We start from the raw sequence: 15,215 nt of genomic DNA, 5'->3' as shown, positions 1-15,215 counted from the left end.
ATACATGACTACTGGGAAAACCATAGCCTTGACTAGACGGACCTTTGTTGGTAAAGTAATGTCTTTGCTTTTTAATATGCTGTCTAGGTTGGTAATAGCTTTCCTCCCAAAGTGCAGGCATCTTTTAATTTCATGGCTGCAGTCACCATCTGCAGTGATTTTGGAGCCCCCCAAAATTAAGTCTGCCACTGTTTCCACTGTTTCCCCATCTATTTCCCCTGAAGTGATGGGACCAGATGCCATGATCTTCGTTTTCTGAGTGCTGAGCTTTAAGCAATGTTTTCACTCTTCTCTTTCACTTTCATCAAGAGGCTCTTTAGTTCTTTTTCACTTTCTGCCATAAGATTGGTGTCTTCTGCATATCTGAGATTATTGATATTTTTCTGGCGATCGTGATTCCATCTTGTGCTTCATCTAGCCCAGCGTTTCTCATGATGTACTCTGCGCAAAAGTTAAATAAGCAAGGTGACAGAATACAGGCTTGACGTACTCCTTTTCCTATTTGGAACCAGTCTGTTGTTCCATGTCCAGTTCTAACTGTTGCTTCCTGATCTGCATACAGATTTCTCAAGAGGCAGGTCAAGTGATCTGGTATTCCCATCTCCTTAAGAATTTTCCGCAGTTTGTAATGATCCACACAGTCAAAGGCTTTGGTATAGTCAATAAAGCAGAAGTAGATGTTTTTCTGAAACTCTCTTTATTTTTTGATAATCCAACAAATGCAGGCAATTTGATCTCTGGTTCCTGTGCCTTTTCTAAAACCACCTTAAACATCTGGAAATTCACGGTTCATGTACTGTTGAAGCCTGGCTTGGAGAGTTTTGAGCATTACCTTACTAGTGTGTGAGATGAGTGCAATTTGCTCTTTCTCAATATATTTCTCATATGCAATTGTCTCAAACAAGTATTTTTACAATTTATGCACAGGTTGAAGATGAGGAAAGAAGAGGTCCATGCCAGATCTTCATCTTAAAATGGTGACTCATGACTAATTAAATTCAGAAAGGCATTGTTATGTATAGTAAATATTAATGTTAATGTTTAACATTTCTACACATAAATGTCTTTGAATCTCAACTTTTCTACTAATTAGCTGTGAGGTAGCACAAATGCCCCAAATGTCTATCTTCTCACTTGGAAAAAAAAGCAATGCTAATAGTACATAACTTGTAGTGATACTGTGAGAACTGAGTGATATATATGAACACAAACTCTTTGGCACAGAACCATTTCATGCAGTAAATGTGCAAAAAATGTCTTCTATTATTATCATCTTTCTGAAGTAGTAATTCAGATTTTCAGTCATCTCATCACCTTAGAGTGCATGAGGGAGTTATACATGGTAAGAACTTAACAAATGCCTTTTGATTAACTATTTGGAAAACATTAAATTATTTGCAAATGAATAATGCTTATTCTCATCCTTGAAATTCTAATGTTTTTCTTTACTAAGCTATTGAGAACATTTAATCACTATTTTCTATCTGAATATATAGCAGAATATCTATTGTGTATGGTAAAGCAGAAACAAAGCATTATTACCATGGTTATGAGCCAGCCACTCTACTAATCCTTTTGTAAATATTATTATATTAACTGGACAGAGGGTCCAGAATCTTGATTTTTATTCTCAGTTTCATTGTTAACTTTCTAAGTAAAAACTGAGCACTGAGGCTTAGTTTCCTTGAGAGAAGGGTAGGCTATCCAATGTCTAAAGTGCCCTTCAGCCCTAATATCCTTACTATTTTTCTGCCAACCTTTTCAAAAGCAGAGACATTACTTTGCCGACTAAGGTCCATCTAGTCAAGGCTATGGTTTTTCCTGTGGTCAGGTATGGATGTGAGAGTTGGACTGTGAAGAGGGCTGAGCACCGAAGAATTGATGCTTTTGAACTGTGGTGTTGGAGAAGACTCTTGGACTGCAAGGAGATCCAACCAGTCCATTCTGAAGGAGATCAGCCCTGGGATTTCTTTGGAAGGAATGATGCTGAAGCTGAAACTCCAGTACTTTGGCCACCTCATGCAAAGAGTTGACTCATTGGAAAAGACTCTGATGCTGGGAGGGACTGGGGGCAGGAGGAGAAGGGGACGACCGAGGATGAGATGGCTGGATGGCATTACTGACTCGATGGACGTGAGTCTGAGTGAACTCCAGGAGCTGGTGATGGACAGGGGGGCCTGGCGTGCTGCAATTCATGGGGTCGCAAAGAGTCAGACACGACTGAGCGACTGAACTGAACTGAACTATAGATTAGAGCTGAAATGAAATGTTATTGTTTAGTAATAATTCAGCATTAATACTGGCTGTCATTCTGCTTGCCTCTGTTCTAAAATGACAGGAGCAAATGAGATAGATGACCAAGCTAAATTGTACCTCAACTCATGACTCATAGAAACTGAGATATTATAGTACATAGTTTTAATCAATTGAGCTGTGGTAACTTGTTATAAAGCACTAGGAAATTAATATACCTTGTATATCAATTCAATTTTAAAACATCGAAACAGCATGATGAGGAAATGCGGATAAGGAATATTTAAGAGTGATTAAGTAACTATATCATATCATGATCATTGTATAGATTACATAAGTATATGTATTTGTTAAAACTCATTGAACTATAACACTTATAGGTTCATTTTAGTGAATTCATTTCAGCGAAATTATACTGCAATAAAGCTGACTAATGAAAATAGTGTCTGGTTATAGTAAAACATTCAATATATATGTATTTGTGAATGGATAAAATTTTACTGAAAGTCAATTTTATTCTTTAAATAATTTGCAAATTTAGGAAAAAATGATTTTCTATAATAGACCATATGAACCAGTGTATAAGCAGACATATAACACACAGTATGGATTTTGAAGGTGTAAAATGCATGTCAGTAATTATTAATCTCATGTGTCTGTGATGGTGAGTTATCTGTAATAAATAATTTGAAGAGTTTGCCCTTTCAACGCAATCCAATGTTATTTTCTTAGGTTTTGAGGATTCACACGAGTTTTTAGTCATTCTAAAATTTCTGAAAAGGTTTTTCACAAAGTGATCAATTACAGTTTAGAAAGTCACAAAGACATTGAGAATTCTAACAGTACATTTTGATACTAGAATTAATGCAGTCTGAGTAGCAACAGAAAGCATATTGTGTTAAGTAAAATAGGTTTACAAATGGGGGGGGTCCCATTGTTTCTTAGGAAATAATACTTTTCATGTCTTTAGAGATATTAAGATAGGGTCAGTTTTTCTTTTCTTTTCTTTTTTTTTTTTGTGGCTCTGGGTCCTCATTGCAGTGCAGAAACTTCTCTCTCTCTCCTTTTTAAAAAGATACAGCCACTATGGAGAACAGTGTGGAGATTCCTTTAAAAACTGAAAATAGAACTGCCTTACGACCCAGCCATCCCACTGCTGGACATACACACTGAAGAAACCAGAATTGAAAGAGACACGTGTACCCCAATGTTCATCGCAGCACTGTTTATAATAGCCAGGACATGGAAGCAACTTAGATGTCCATCAGCAGATGAATGGATAAGAGAGCTGTGGTACATATACACAATGGAGTTATTACATAGACATTAAAAAGAATACATTTGAATCAGTTCTAATGAAGTGGATGAAACTGGAGCCGATTATACAGAGTGAAGTAAGCTAAAAAGGAAAACACTAGTACAGTATACTAACGCATATATATGGAATTTAGAAAGATGGTAACGATAACCCTGTATGCGAGACAGCAAAAGAGACACAGATGTATAGAACAGTCTTTTGGACTCTGTGGGAGAGGGCAAGGATGGGATGATTTGGGATAATGGCATTGAAACATGTATAATATCATATAAGAAATGAATTGCCAGTCTAGGTTCAATGCAGGGTGCAGAATGCTTGGGGCTGGTGCACTGGGATGACCCAGAGGGATGGTGTCGTGGGGGAGGTGGGAGGGGGGTTCGGGATTGGGAACACATGTACACCCGTGGCGGATTCATGTTGATGTGTGGCAAAACCAATACAATATTGTAAAGTAAAATAATAATAATAATAAATTTTTTAAAAATCTAAAAGAAAAAGAAGATTTTAAAAATCTGTGTACTCTCCCCTCCTTGGCTGTGGATAGAACTGTGAATATGATGAGGTATTATTCGTATGATTATGTTACATTTTATGTAGGATTTTTTGTAGCATAATAAATATGGTAAATAAATATTTTTAAAATTTTATTTTAGTTTTGGTTGCACGGGGTTTTCATTGCTGTGTGGGCTTTTCTCTAGTTACAGCAAGCGAGGCCACTCTCCAGTTGCTGTGTGCGGACTTCTCATTGCAGTGGCTTCACCTGTTGCAGAGAACCGACCCCAAAGTGAGCCAGTCCAGCGGCTGCAGCTCCTGGACACGAGCACACAGGCTTGTCGTGCCACATGGACTTAGTTTCTCCTCAGCATGTGGGATCTTCCCAGACCAGGGATCCAAACCCATTTCTCCTGCATTGCCAAGTGGATTCCTCACCACTGCACCACCAGGGAAGCCCTAAATCGCCAGACTAAGAAAAAGAAGATCCCAACATTGAGAAAGTAAATATTCACATAGAATAAAAATAAATATATTAAGATATTTTGTGGAAAATTTGGTAGTGCATATTAAAAGGCAGAGGAATATCACTGAGGACTCAAACTAGTTTTCCTTTCCTTGTGTTGCTTTCTGGTATTTCATGAGATTGTCTTCTTTATCCAAATCTCAAGTAAGATAAGATTGGTTAAAAGCTATGACTCCACACTGAAAGCAGTGATTTTATTAATGAATGATTGATATAAAAATAAAGTCCAAGAATATATCTCATAAATTCACAAGGCCTCAAAGTACCTTTCAAGATCCTCTAGTATCTCCTTCCAAAATGCTTTACGGGATCAGATGTTTGTTGCCCATAGGCAATTATCTCTTTACCTGTGCTCAAACATCTCAGGAACATTGTGTGTGTGTGTGTGTGTGTGTGTGAGCAGGTAGTGAATTCTTTGCTATGCAACTCAGATATCACAGTTTATAACATGGACCTGATAAAAATAGATCACTTTGTTTTTTAACAGAGACTTTGAACTTTCTCCTTAGCACTATTCACCTATTTTCTTCCATCATAAGAGACATGTAGACAGTTTAAATGGCCAGTAGGCTGGGAAGTTATTAGAAGGATTCAGGAATAAAGAAGTTCAATGGATTAGATGTCATTTGAAGTTCATTATGACTCAGATTCTATGATTCTGTAATTTTTCTGAAGGCATATTTATTCTGCGCCCCCTCCCTAAATTCAAACTAGTGAGCTGGGACTGTGTTTTTCTCATGCAAAATCCTGGTTTTTGCATCTCTCTGTGTTAAGAAATACCATATATTTTTGTAACTCACCCCATATAGCTTGAGGAAACTACTGTATTTTGTTTTGATATAGTTATGCACTGTCGTAGCACAGTATTTATTATCACGACTTTTTTAAGCAAAATATTGTTCACATTTTGTAACTAGTGAAAATCTTTTCTCCAATTTTATGTTTCTTTTTTCAAGGCTATGAAAGTTTGTATTATGTGCTAAAATTTCCTAATTTCTCTGTTATGAAATAGTGGATAATTTTTGAAAATGCATAAAGACATATTATGCTTTAAAAATGATTCAGTTGTTTTATTTAAAGATATGCCCTACTGTTGAGATTTTTCCCTTAAATGTCATTTTGTCCATGGATATTCTCTAAGCTTCAACCATTTAAATTATTCAGGCTCTTGACTTAACTACTCCTGTACTTAGGTACTTAGTTATAAATATTAACTCTGAGAACAAACTTTATCATTAAGCTGTCATTAACCTATTCAACTTTATTGACAAGAGAAAACAAAACAAAACAAGCATAAAATTTGAAACAACATTGTGACATTAAAACATTTATTAAGACATTCATATTAATGATAAGATACTTTATAAATATATATAAACTTCATAGTGGCCATCATAACTCCAGCATCTGTTTTTAGTAGGCTTTCAAGGTTTAAGATATTAATCCAACATCTTGCCTTTAGCATTTGAAAGATAATTAGTGGCTTCAATTAAAGGCCAATGAGGGACTTATACCATGCAACCCACACAGAAATCAATCCTATGATTATTCCAATGTTATAATCAACTGTACTACAGACACAAAAAACCTCTTAATGAGGTAAAAAAACACAAGGAAAAGTCTATGTTAAAATGTCACCATGTCACCATTTACCATGTTATGAGGCATCCTTGCAAATAAATTATTAGCAAACTATGCCAACATGTTGTAAAAAAAAGCAATAAAATTACTTATAAAAATCAAAGAATCCTGTATGAAATAACATATACTTTAAATTTTGAGACGTGCATTTTGAAAATATTTTTTAGTGTTCCAGAAATTTGTGGGAAATGGCTTAAAACTATAAAAATTGAGGGGGTCGTTGCTGTTGTAGTTAAATCTTTTCAAGTAACTGGGTGCTCATTTGAGGGGAGAAAAACAGCTGTAAGAATAACTTTATAAAACACAATACCAGACTTTTAAAGACTATTTGGAAATATGTTTCACAGAAAGTTTCTACCTGTACTCTAAACAGGTAACAAACAGAAAGGGTAAATATAAAAAAGAACATTTTATTAACTAAAGTATCCCCAGAGGATAGCCAATATTAACTTAATAGATAAGTGTGGAATGAATGGATATGCAATCAAGTGTAGTGTTTTAAGTCTTAAAAATATCTTGAAAAATTTTGTATTTTCAATCATATTTCTAAGACACTTTTCCACTTTATTTATTCCCTGAACCTTGGTTATCTGCAAGAATCGTGAAAGAAAAATATATACCATATTTATGGTTGAGTCTTGTCTTCTAGAGATAAAGTCATTCTTCCATAAAGAACACATAATTATTTTAAATAATGGTCTAAATGTTAGTGGTGTATCACCATAAATTTTAGTTGTATAAATTAAAAATTCTACAGTGTTTAAAATTTTTACAGTGACAAGATTTTAAGCAATTAATGTTACAACCAGTGGGAGTCATATTTTTATATTTCCTCTAAATCACAATGTATAATGACAGCTGATATTTTATTAATAAAAATCATTTTTTCAAATGACTTCAGCCAGCCATCATCTTGTTTAATTTGCTCTGATGCTATCAAACATCAGTGCTTTAAAGAAGTGTGGAATGAGAGTAGGGATTTGAGGTGATAAAAATAAGTTAAATGAAAACTCATGTTTATAACTGCATGCTATTTTATTTTTTGTCATAAAATTAATTCTCTTCCAAGACTTGTAAACTCAAAACTTAAGTGTTTCTCATAACATTTCATGGTTTTCTTGAGCTTTGAACCTAGCTTAGTAACTCATTAACTTTCAGGTCATCTTGAAATATTTCTTATGGAATCCATGTTGATTTATCAGGTATGATAAAGTTTTAAAAAACAAATAAATATTTTAGGCATACTATATACATTTATGGGAACACTATTAAATAATAATGAGATTACTTTCATGAAACTTTTACCTCTTTTAAAGTTCATGTTATATCTTGTAACAGAAATAATTATGTACAGTTCCAAGATAGAAAACATTCATAACAGTTAAGGTTATAACTAGGATGCTACTTACAGATGAGAATATGTCAAAGAAGTAAATCTGAAAAGGCTGTGATAGTAAGAGTAAAATAAATATTCATTCTACTGAAAAGAATTTTAAAAATTAAATATAGCAAAGGAACTAATGGCAATTTGTAAGATAACTAATGATTAAGTTTCACCACTGAAAATCAATAATAACATTAGTAACTGAAGATCAGTTATAATACCAATCATGGTGGGAGACTGCGGGAAGAAGAGAAAGCAAATGAGATGTCCTCCCAGTCTTTCTGTAGTCTTAAAGGATAATCTTGATTAAGAAGATTACTGTTTTTGGCTTGGATGGCTCCATCATTCTGATTTTGTCCATTCCAACTGGAAATAAACATAATTGTGCATTGTTTTTTTTCTTTCTTAGATCTATTGCAGACAAGTCATCGTATTAAGATAAAAGGGGTTATTGTTTCCCTTTTAATCAAAAGAAGGTCTGTTTAAGATATATGCTTCTTACATATAAATTTTATCAAATTTTTTTCTAAATAAAAAGAGTGAAAAGAAAATGTCTCTCATGTAAAGTTAGGTTTAGGAAGCATTTTGTTTTACCTGAAAAATAAATTTAGATGCTGGACTGTGAACCCATTGGGACATCATGGCTGAGTATTCATCAAGTGTGTTTCATGTACCTCCTGTGTGTCTGATTCTAAGCTACCAGATGCTGGAAAGAATGGAAAATAAAAGCTCTAGTCTTAGGCAACTAACTCCTTATTTCCAGCCTAAGAAAACATGTGAGTGTGTGTGTGTGTGTGTGTGTATGTGTGTGTGTGTGTTAGTTATTAATATAACCAGTGATTTGGTAGAACTCTAAATTAAAAGATACACATCTGACTATTTTCTACAAAAATCAGAAAGAATAGATTTCGCTTTCAAAGATATAGTTTTGAAGATTCTCAAGTTGTGGTACCGTATGAATTTAGTCACTTATCCAGATAATGTGCTTTACCTAACAGCCGGAACCTACCTCTCAACATAACATTGTGAAGTGATTTTTCAAAAGTCCTTTGAGAGAGAGAAAAAAAAAAAAGATCTGTAAAAGAAAACAGCATATATATATTTGGATAGCCATGAAATAAATGCCTTCAAATGTATTGCTTATGGAGTCAAGCAATGTGATGGTTTCAATTTTTTTAATACACTGTTCTACATTACAAATTTAAATATCAGAAAGACACTTACTTAAAGGCCAAAAATTAATGCTGTTAAAAATTATTTTGGTTACTTTAAGTCATGAGAAAGGATGACATTTCCAAGCTTGTCTATTCTCTCTTGTCCAAATCCCAAGAAATCATCTTCCATGGGGACACTGCTGCATTGGGATGACCATGTACAAGTTTCACATTTTTCTGGGCTTTTTTCAGTTCCACTCTGATTCCTTGCAGTTCATGGGCAGCTGAAATACAAAGAAGAATAAGGTTGAATCTTCCCAGAAAGTATCATTAAAATCACTGCAGCTATTTCACTAATGAAAAACTTTAGAAAAATGCGCTGATGGGAGAGTATCTGGTAGAGTTTAGATTGTGGTGAGGGGAAAAAAGAAGCAAAACGCTGAACATGTGAATTAACATAATTAAAGATTGTAATAAATACCACTAAAGAAGTAAATAGGGTGCTGTGGTAATGAGGTTTGATTATGTAAAGCTGGTTAGAGACGATGTCCCAGAGCGGATGGGTTTGAGGTGTATCTTACAGAGTGGAGAGAAGCTGACCACAGTGACAAGGAGAGGCTTGGCACTCCCGGTACACTAGGGGCTTCTTTACACTCCCCTTCATGGTGTTCCGTGAGCAAAGATCATGTGTTCCACTTCTACCCATACAGTCTTATGCTTTAGTACTCAGCTCAGGCATTTATCTGCTCAGAAGTTATTCCTGAATCTGTCTTTGCTATTCTTCTCCAGGATGTGTTAGATACAGTTTCTTATTGCTCCCCGAATAATCCACAAATATCTGCCTTACCACACTTCCCTTACTGCACTGAAACTATATGTCCTTATGCCGTCACCCTTATTCCATTTTATAATCCCGGAATCTAGCACTTTGCCTCATAAATTGTGACTGAAAAAAATGAGGGTTTATTATTCACAAAAATTGCAAATAAAACTTTGACCCATGACAGAGCAATGGATGATACAGTAAAAGCTTGTAATTGAGGCTCTACCAGGCCCAAACTGGATTATAAAGTACACTTTCCAACCTATCTTTTCTCTCTCCCATTTTTCTTTTCCTTTGTTTGCTTGTTGACGGAAATGTTCTTTCCTTCCATAAACCTATCATTTTTCTTCATCAGAGTCTGTATACATTGGAAGAAGCTAAAGGGAAAAAGGCAGAACAGTAGATTTTCCATAAAAATCAATTATAGTATCAAAAATTTTTAAGTGAATTCCTAGGGAATATTATTAAAATCATGTCTGCATGTTATTTAAAATGAGCTATTAAATCATCCCATAATCTGGAAGTGAGGTTGAAAGCTTTAATTCAAGTTTTGTTAAGTGGATTTATCAACTGACTTTATATTATCAAATTCACTTGAGTACTTCTCACCTATTGTCTCTGCAGTGCGCAAAATAGTGGCACCTGAAAAATATCCTCCCACCAGATGTCTTAATGCCCTCAAACCTGTGAACTAGGTTACACAACAAAGGGGAACTGGAGTTGCAGTAAAATTAAGGTTGCTAATCAGCTGCTTAAATTAAGGAGATTTTCCTGGACTATCTGGGTGGCTCTAATGTCATCACAAAGGTTATTAAAAGTGGAAGTATTCTTAGAAGAGAGTCAGAGGCAGAGGTGTGACAACAGATGTACTGTCAGATACTATGTTGCTGGTTTCAAAGTTGGAGGAAAAAGCACAAACCAAAGAATACAGGCAGCTTTAGAAGCTGCAAAAAGCAGGAAATGAATTTTCCCCTAGACGTTGCTCACATCTTGATTTTGGCCCAGTGAGAACTGTGTTGGCCTTGTGACCTGTGGAATAAGATAATAAATTTGTGTGTTTTTAAGTCACTTAATTTGTGGTTATTTGTTAAAGATATAATGAATATGAATATAGTGAATATATTCACTTATATATGACAATATATGAATATATAATGATATAATGAATATTGTAAATGAATACAGTCTTCACTCCCCAAAATTGAAGTTTGAAAAGTAACTCAAGAGAAAAATAACATAGCATTTTTTTCAAGTACACTATTAATTTTGTAATTTACAAGAAGCATTTTAAATTAAGACTACACTATTGATACTATAGCAGTTCAGTTCAGTTGCTCAGTCATGTCCGACTCTTTGAGACTCCATGAACTGCAGCACACAAGACCTCCCTGTTTATCACCAACTCCTGGAGTTCACTCAGACTCACGTCCATTGAGTCGGTAATGCCATCCAGCCATCTCATCTTCTGTTGTCCCCTTCTCCTCTTGCCCCCAATCCCTCCCAGCATCAGAGTCTTTTCCAATGAGTCAACTCTTCGCATGAGGTAGCCAAAGTATTGGAGTTTCAGCTTTAGCATCAGTCCTTCCAATGAATATTTAGGACTAATTCCCTTTAGGATGGACTGGTTGGATCTCCTTGAAGTCCAAGGGGCTCTCAAGAGTCTTCTCCAACACCACAGTTCAAAAGCATCAATTCTTCAGCGCTCAGCTTTCTTCACAGTCCAACTCTCACATCCATATATGACTACTGGAAAAACCATAGATAACTCATATGAATCTGCTGTATAGCACAGAGAACTCTATTCAGTATTCTGTGGTGATCTAAGTGGGAAAGAAATTCACGGAAGAGGGTATATATGTATATATGTGGCTGATTCTCCTTGCTGTATAGTAACTAACACAACATTGTAAAGAAACTATACTCCAATAAAATTTTTTTTAAGATTACAATTAAGGAGAATAACTTCTCGTACTGACCCAAGTGAGAATACAAGGAAGTAGTCAAGCTAACATCCCAAGGTTCAAACCTCTAATCTTCCCTCTGTTTCTCTTCGTGAGTTCTAAGTCTTAGAGTGTGAAGAAGCTTCCAACCTGAGTTGCTGGGGCTATGAAAGCTCTCTGTTTCCTCCTCCAGAAGACCAACTATCAACACTGACACTTGAAAAGATACAGAATTCTACAAATTGTCTACAACACCATTTCAGACTTTTACAAATGTAAATATATGATTAAATACATGATTGCAGTAGTTTTCTGCAAATAAGAAAAAAAAGTGGAGTAACTGCAAGGCAATTATGTCAAGCATTATTCTTTAGGACGAAGCCTCTTGAAGGCTGAGAAAGAACTTGCATTTATCTGTTGAATTTTACCTTACTTAAAGAAGGTAGCTGGAGAACCAAATGGCAACCCACTCCAATATTCTTGCCTGGAGAATACCCCTGGACAGAGGAGCCTAGCAGGCCATGGTCCATAGGGTCACATAGTCGGACACGACTGAAGCCACTAAGCAAGCAAGCAAAGAAGGCAGCTGCAAATAGTTTTGAATCATTTCCCTTCTACTAACCAAGAATACTAACAGCAGAGGGAAGAAGAAAAGAAATGTATGGATAATAGCAGGAAGGATATTTAACATTAAAAACGAGCTGCCATACATCAACATGGATCAGTCATAGGTATACATGTTCACTCCCTCTTGAGCCTCCCTTCCACCTCCTACCCCATCCCACCCTCTAGGTTGTCACAGAGCCCTGGTTTCAATCCCCTGATTCACACAGCAAATTCCTGCTGGCTATCTATTTTACACATGTCAGTGTACGTATTTGCATGCTACTCTCTCCATTCATCCCACCCTCTCCCTCCTATTTCCGACTCCTGCCCCCATGTACACAAGTCTCTTCTCTATGCCTGCCTCTCCACTGTTGCCCTGCAAATAGGTACATCAGGACTATCCTTCTAGATACCATTTTTTTTCTGTGTGTGTGCGAGTCACTTCAGTCGTGTCTGACTCTTTGTGATGCTATGGACTGTAGCAGGCCAGGCTCCTCTGTCCATGGGGTTCTCCAGGCAGTTTCTTTCTTTCTTTCTTTAGGTTGCCATTTTTTTCTCCAGGGCATCTTCCTGACCCAGGGATCCAACCCGCATCTCTAGCAAGTCCTGAACTGGCAGGCGAATTCTTTACCATTGTGCCACCTGGGTAGCCCAAGGAAAAGTTTACATTCCAATTACCTTCACTGGACCTTACCAGTGTCTGTTCTTCTGTACTACTTGGTCATAATCTGGTTTAAATATTCTCTTTGGTATTTGTATTTTCCTCTCATGGTCATATTTATAGAGACATGAGAGAGAATCCTCATAAAAGTGTATTAGCTAAACGCAATCTCTGCTCCTTACTACTTGGACACATTTTATAGGGTAAAACCTTCACAAACCCCAATTACAAGGAGAGACAGTAATGATTAAGGCCACCCATTTCTTATTGTGCTGGTATTAGTAACATGAAGAATAGCTGAGACTCTGGATCACATGTCTCCCCTGCACTTGGGCATGGGTAGCGTCACTTTTCAGCCCAGCAGTAATCAATACAACCTGGAGCTAAATGGTAAAGCAGCTGCCTTCCTTGGTCAAATCTAGACTTAGAAACATGCTCACACATCACTCTTGGAAAGGGTATCTTTTGGGTTCAAAAATTTAATCTGAATAGCTTAAAAACAGAGTTTTAACAGAAGGTAACCTTAAACATGAACCCCACTTGGGTCTCTATACAAGTATTTTTGTTTTGATGATCTTTCCTGCTCTTTTAAAGCTTATGAGGAGTTTTCAAAGCATGCTTTATTTAGAGTTTCTCTATAACTCCCTGCAAATGAGGAATGGTAAATTTAGTGATAGAGATGGATTATATTTTGGGAGACTGGAAAAAGATCAAGGTCTTAAAGAAATAGCAATAAGTTCTCTTACACACACACACATCTCCCACTAAGTTACACATCGTGAGCACCACTAATTTCACATTCTTATTTCACAACATCTGATAGTCATAAGGTATCTATTAGCATTTTTAGACCCATTTAAAAATATCAACAAGAAACTAAAATAGAGCCACATGCTTACTAAAAACAGGTTTGCTATAGTGTCCAGGCAATCATAAGAGAATAAAAACTCACATTTCCAAACTTCATTAAAGGAATGATGAAAACTCACTTTTACTTATCTGAAATATTCAGAGTCTGGGTGTGACTTAATGGGAACATTCATATCTCCCCACTAGAATGTAATCTCCAAGAAGGAAGAGATTTTGCTTGGTTGATTCATTGCTGCATAGCTGGCACTTAGAATTACTGCCTGGCCCAGAGTAGACATCTATTGAACATCAACTAAACAGTTCAATGAATTAAAGAGTTTGACACAGAAACTAATAAAACACTATGAAACAGTAGTTAAACTTAATGCAGGCATTACTGATTCCTGAGTGCCTCACAATGATGAAATTAAAATACTGTCTGGATCTGCTGATGTATCGGAGAAGGCAATGGCACCCCACTCCAGTACTCTTGCCTGGAAAATCCTATGGACAGAGGAGCCTGAAAGGCTGCAGTCCATGGGGTCGCTGAGGGTCGGACACGACTGAGTGGCTTCACTTTCACTTTTCACTTTCATGCATTGGAGAAGGAAATGGCAACCCACTCCAGTGTTCTTGCCTGGAGAATCCCAGGGACGGCAGAGCCTGGTAGGCTACCGTCTATGGGGTCACACAGAGTCAGACACGATTGAAGTGACTTAGCAGCTGATGTATAGTGTGTTTGCTGCAATGAATCAAAATCAAGAAAATGGTGTAGATAAACTTTATTATATAAGTAGAAAATTACTTAATTTCATACTAGAAATGGGTGAACGCTGCAAGTTGAAATGATCTGTCCATTGATGTTCCTAATATAGTAGAAGGAAAAAAAATGGTGTCTTAAGTGCTTAGTGTCTGATGTCATTGATAGTTTTGTAAAACTCTATAGGGTAGAAAGGTTCTGGTACTAACCTGTGCATTGTACATAGTTCTAATGCATTGTATTGACCGCTAGTACTTCTATAATGGCAGATTGCACATTCAAAACTTTAAGCATTAAACATAAATAACTTATAAATAAATAAAGACTGTCTTGGTGCCTGGCATGGAGATTTACGTAGCTATTATTAAAGACCTACATTAGTTCACCTAGATTGTACTCCTGCTGTATATAGAAGAGGATATTGTTCAGTTGCATCAACAGGTTCTCCATATACCCAGCATTTGTCAAGCCTATCCACGTGGGGCAGGAGTGAAAGTGTGAACCTTCTAGCATGTGCATACATGCAGATAGTGGTTTTGTGTGTGTACTTGCATTTATGTGTTTATCTATCTAGATGTCTTCCCACCTATAGACCCACAAGGTAAGTTCTTAGTAGCTTTTAGAGGTGTGACCGGATGTGCACGTTTTCCTCTACATTACTGGTCAGTAGGGGGCGCTATCACCTACCGCTGAAGTAGGACGGTACAAATGCAAGTTGATTTTTTGTGAGGACCTGTACATCAGGTCCTGTATACATTATTTTCTCAAAATAAGAACTGTAGATTTTTATTGCCAAGTACGTGATGGT

The 15,215-nt window shown here is 36.3% G+C and overlaps 1 long non-coding RNA gene across 15 annotated transcripts in view; it reads right to left on the bottom strand.

Annotated features, from left to right (window-relative positions):
• Positions 1–4,202: 4,202 nt before the first annotated feature.
• The window catches only part of LOC105607837 (uncharacterized), a 70,139-nt gene continuing 59,126 nt past the window's right edge, over positions 4,203–15,215 (bottom strand). For 7 of the 15 annotated variants that reach the window (XR_009599552.1, XR_009599554.1, XR_009599549.1 and 4 more), the window contains 2 exons: positions 11,018–11,337; positions 5,825–9,052 (listed from right to left, as the gene is read on the bottom strand). This is a non-coding gene — a long non-coding RNA (uncharacterized LOC105607837). Of the gene's footprint in view, positions 4,536–5,824; positions 9,053–11,017; positions 11,338–15,215 lie in introns of those variants that run through there. The other 8 variants (XR_009599553.1, XR_009599555.1, XR_006058653.2 and 5 more) reach the window with 2 other exon arrangements.

The sequence above is a fragment of the Ovis aries genome, chromosome 2, assembly GCF_016772045.2.
Source record: "Ovis aries strain OAR_USU_Benz2616 breed Rambouillet chromosome 2, ARS-UI_Ramb_v3.0, whole genome shotgun sequence".
Classification (NCBI taxonomy): Eukaryota; Metazoa; Chordata; class Mammalia; order Artiodactyla; family Bovidae; genus Ovis; species Ovis aries.
This window is presented reverse-complemented; position numbering and strand designations above follow the sequence as displayed.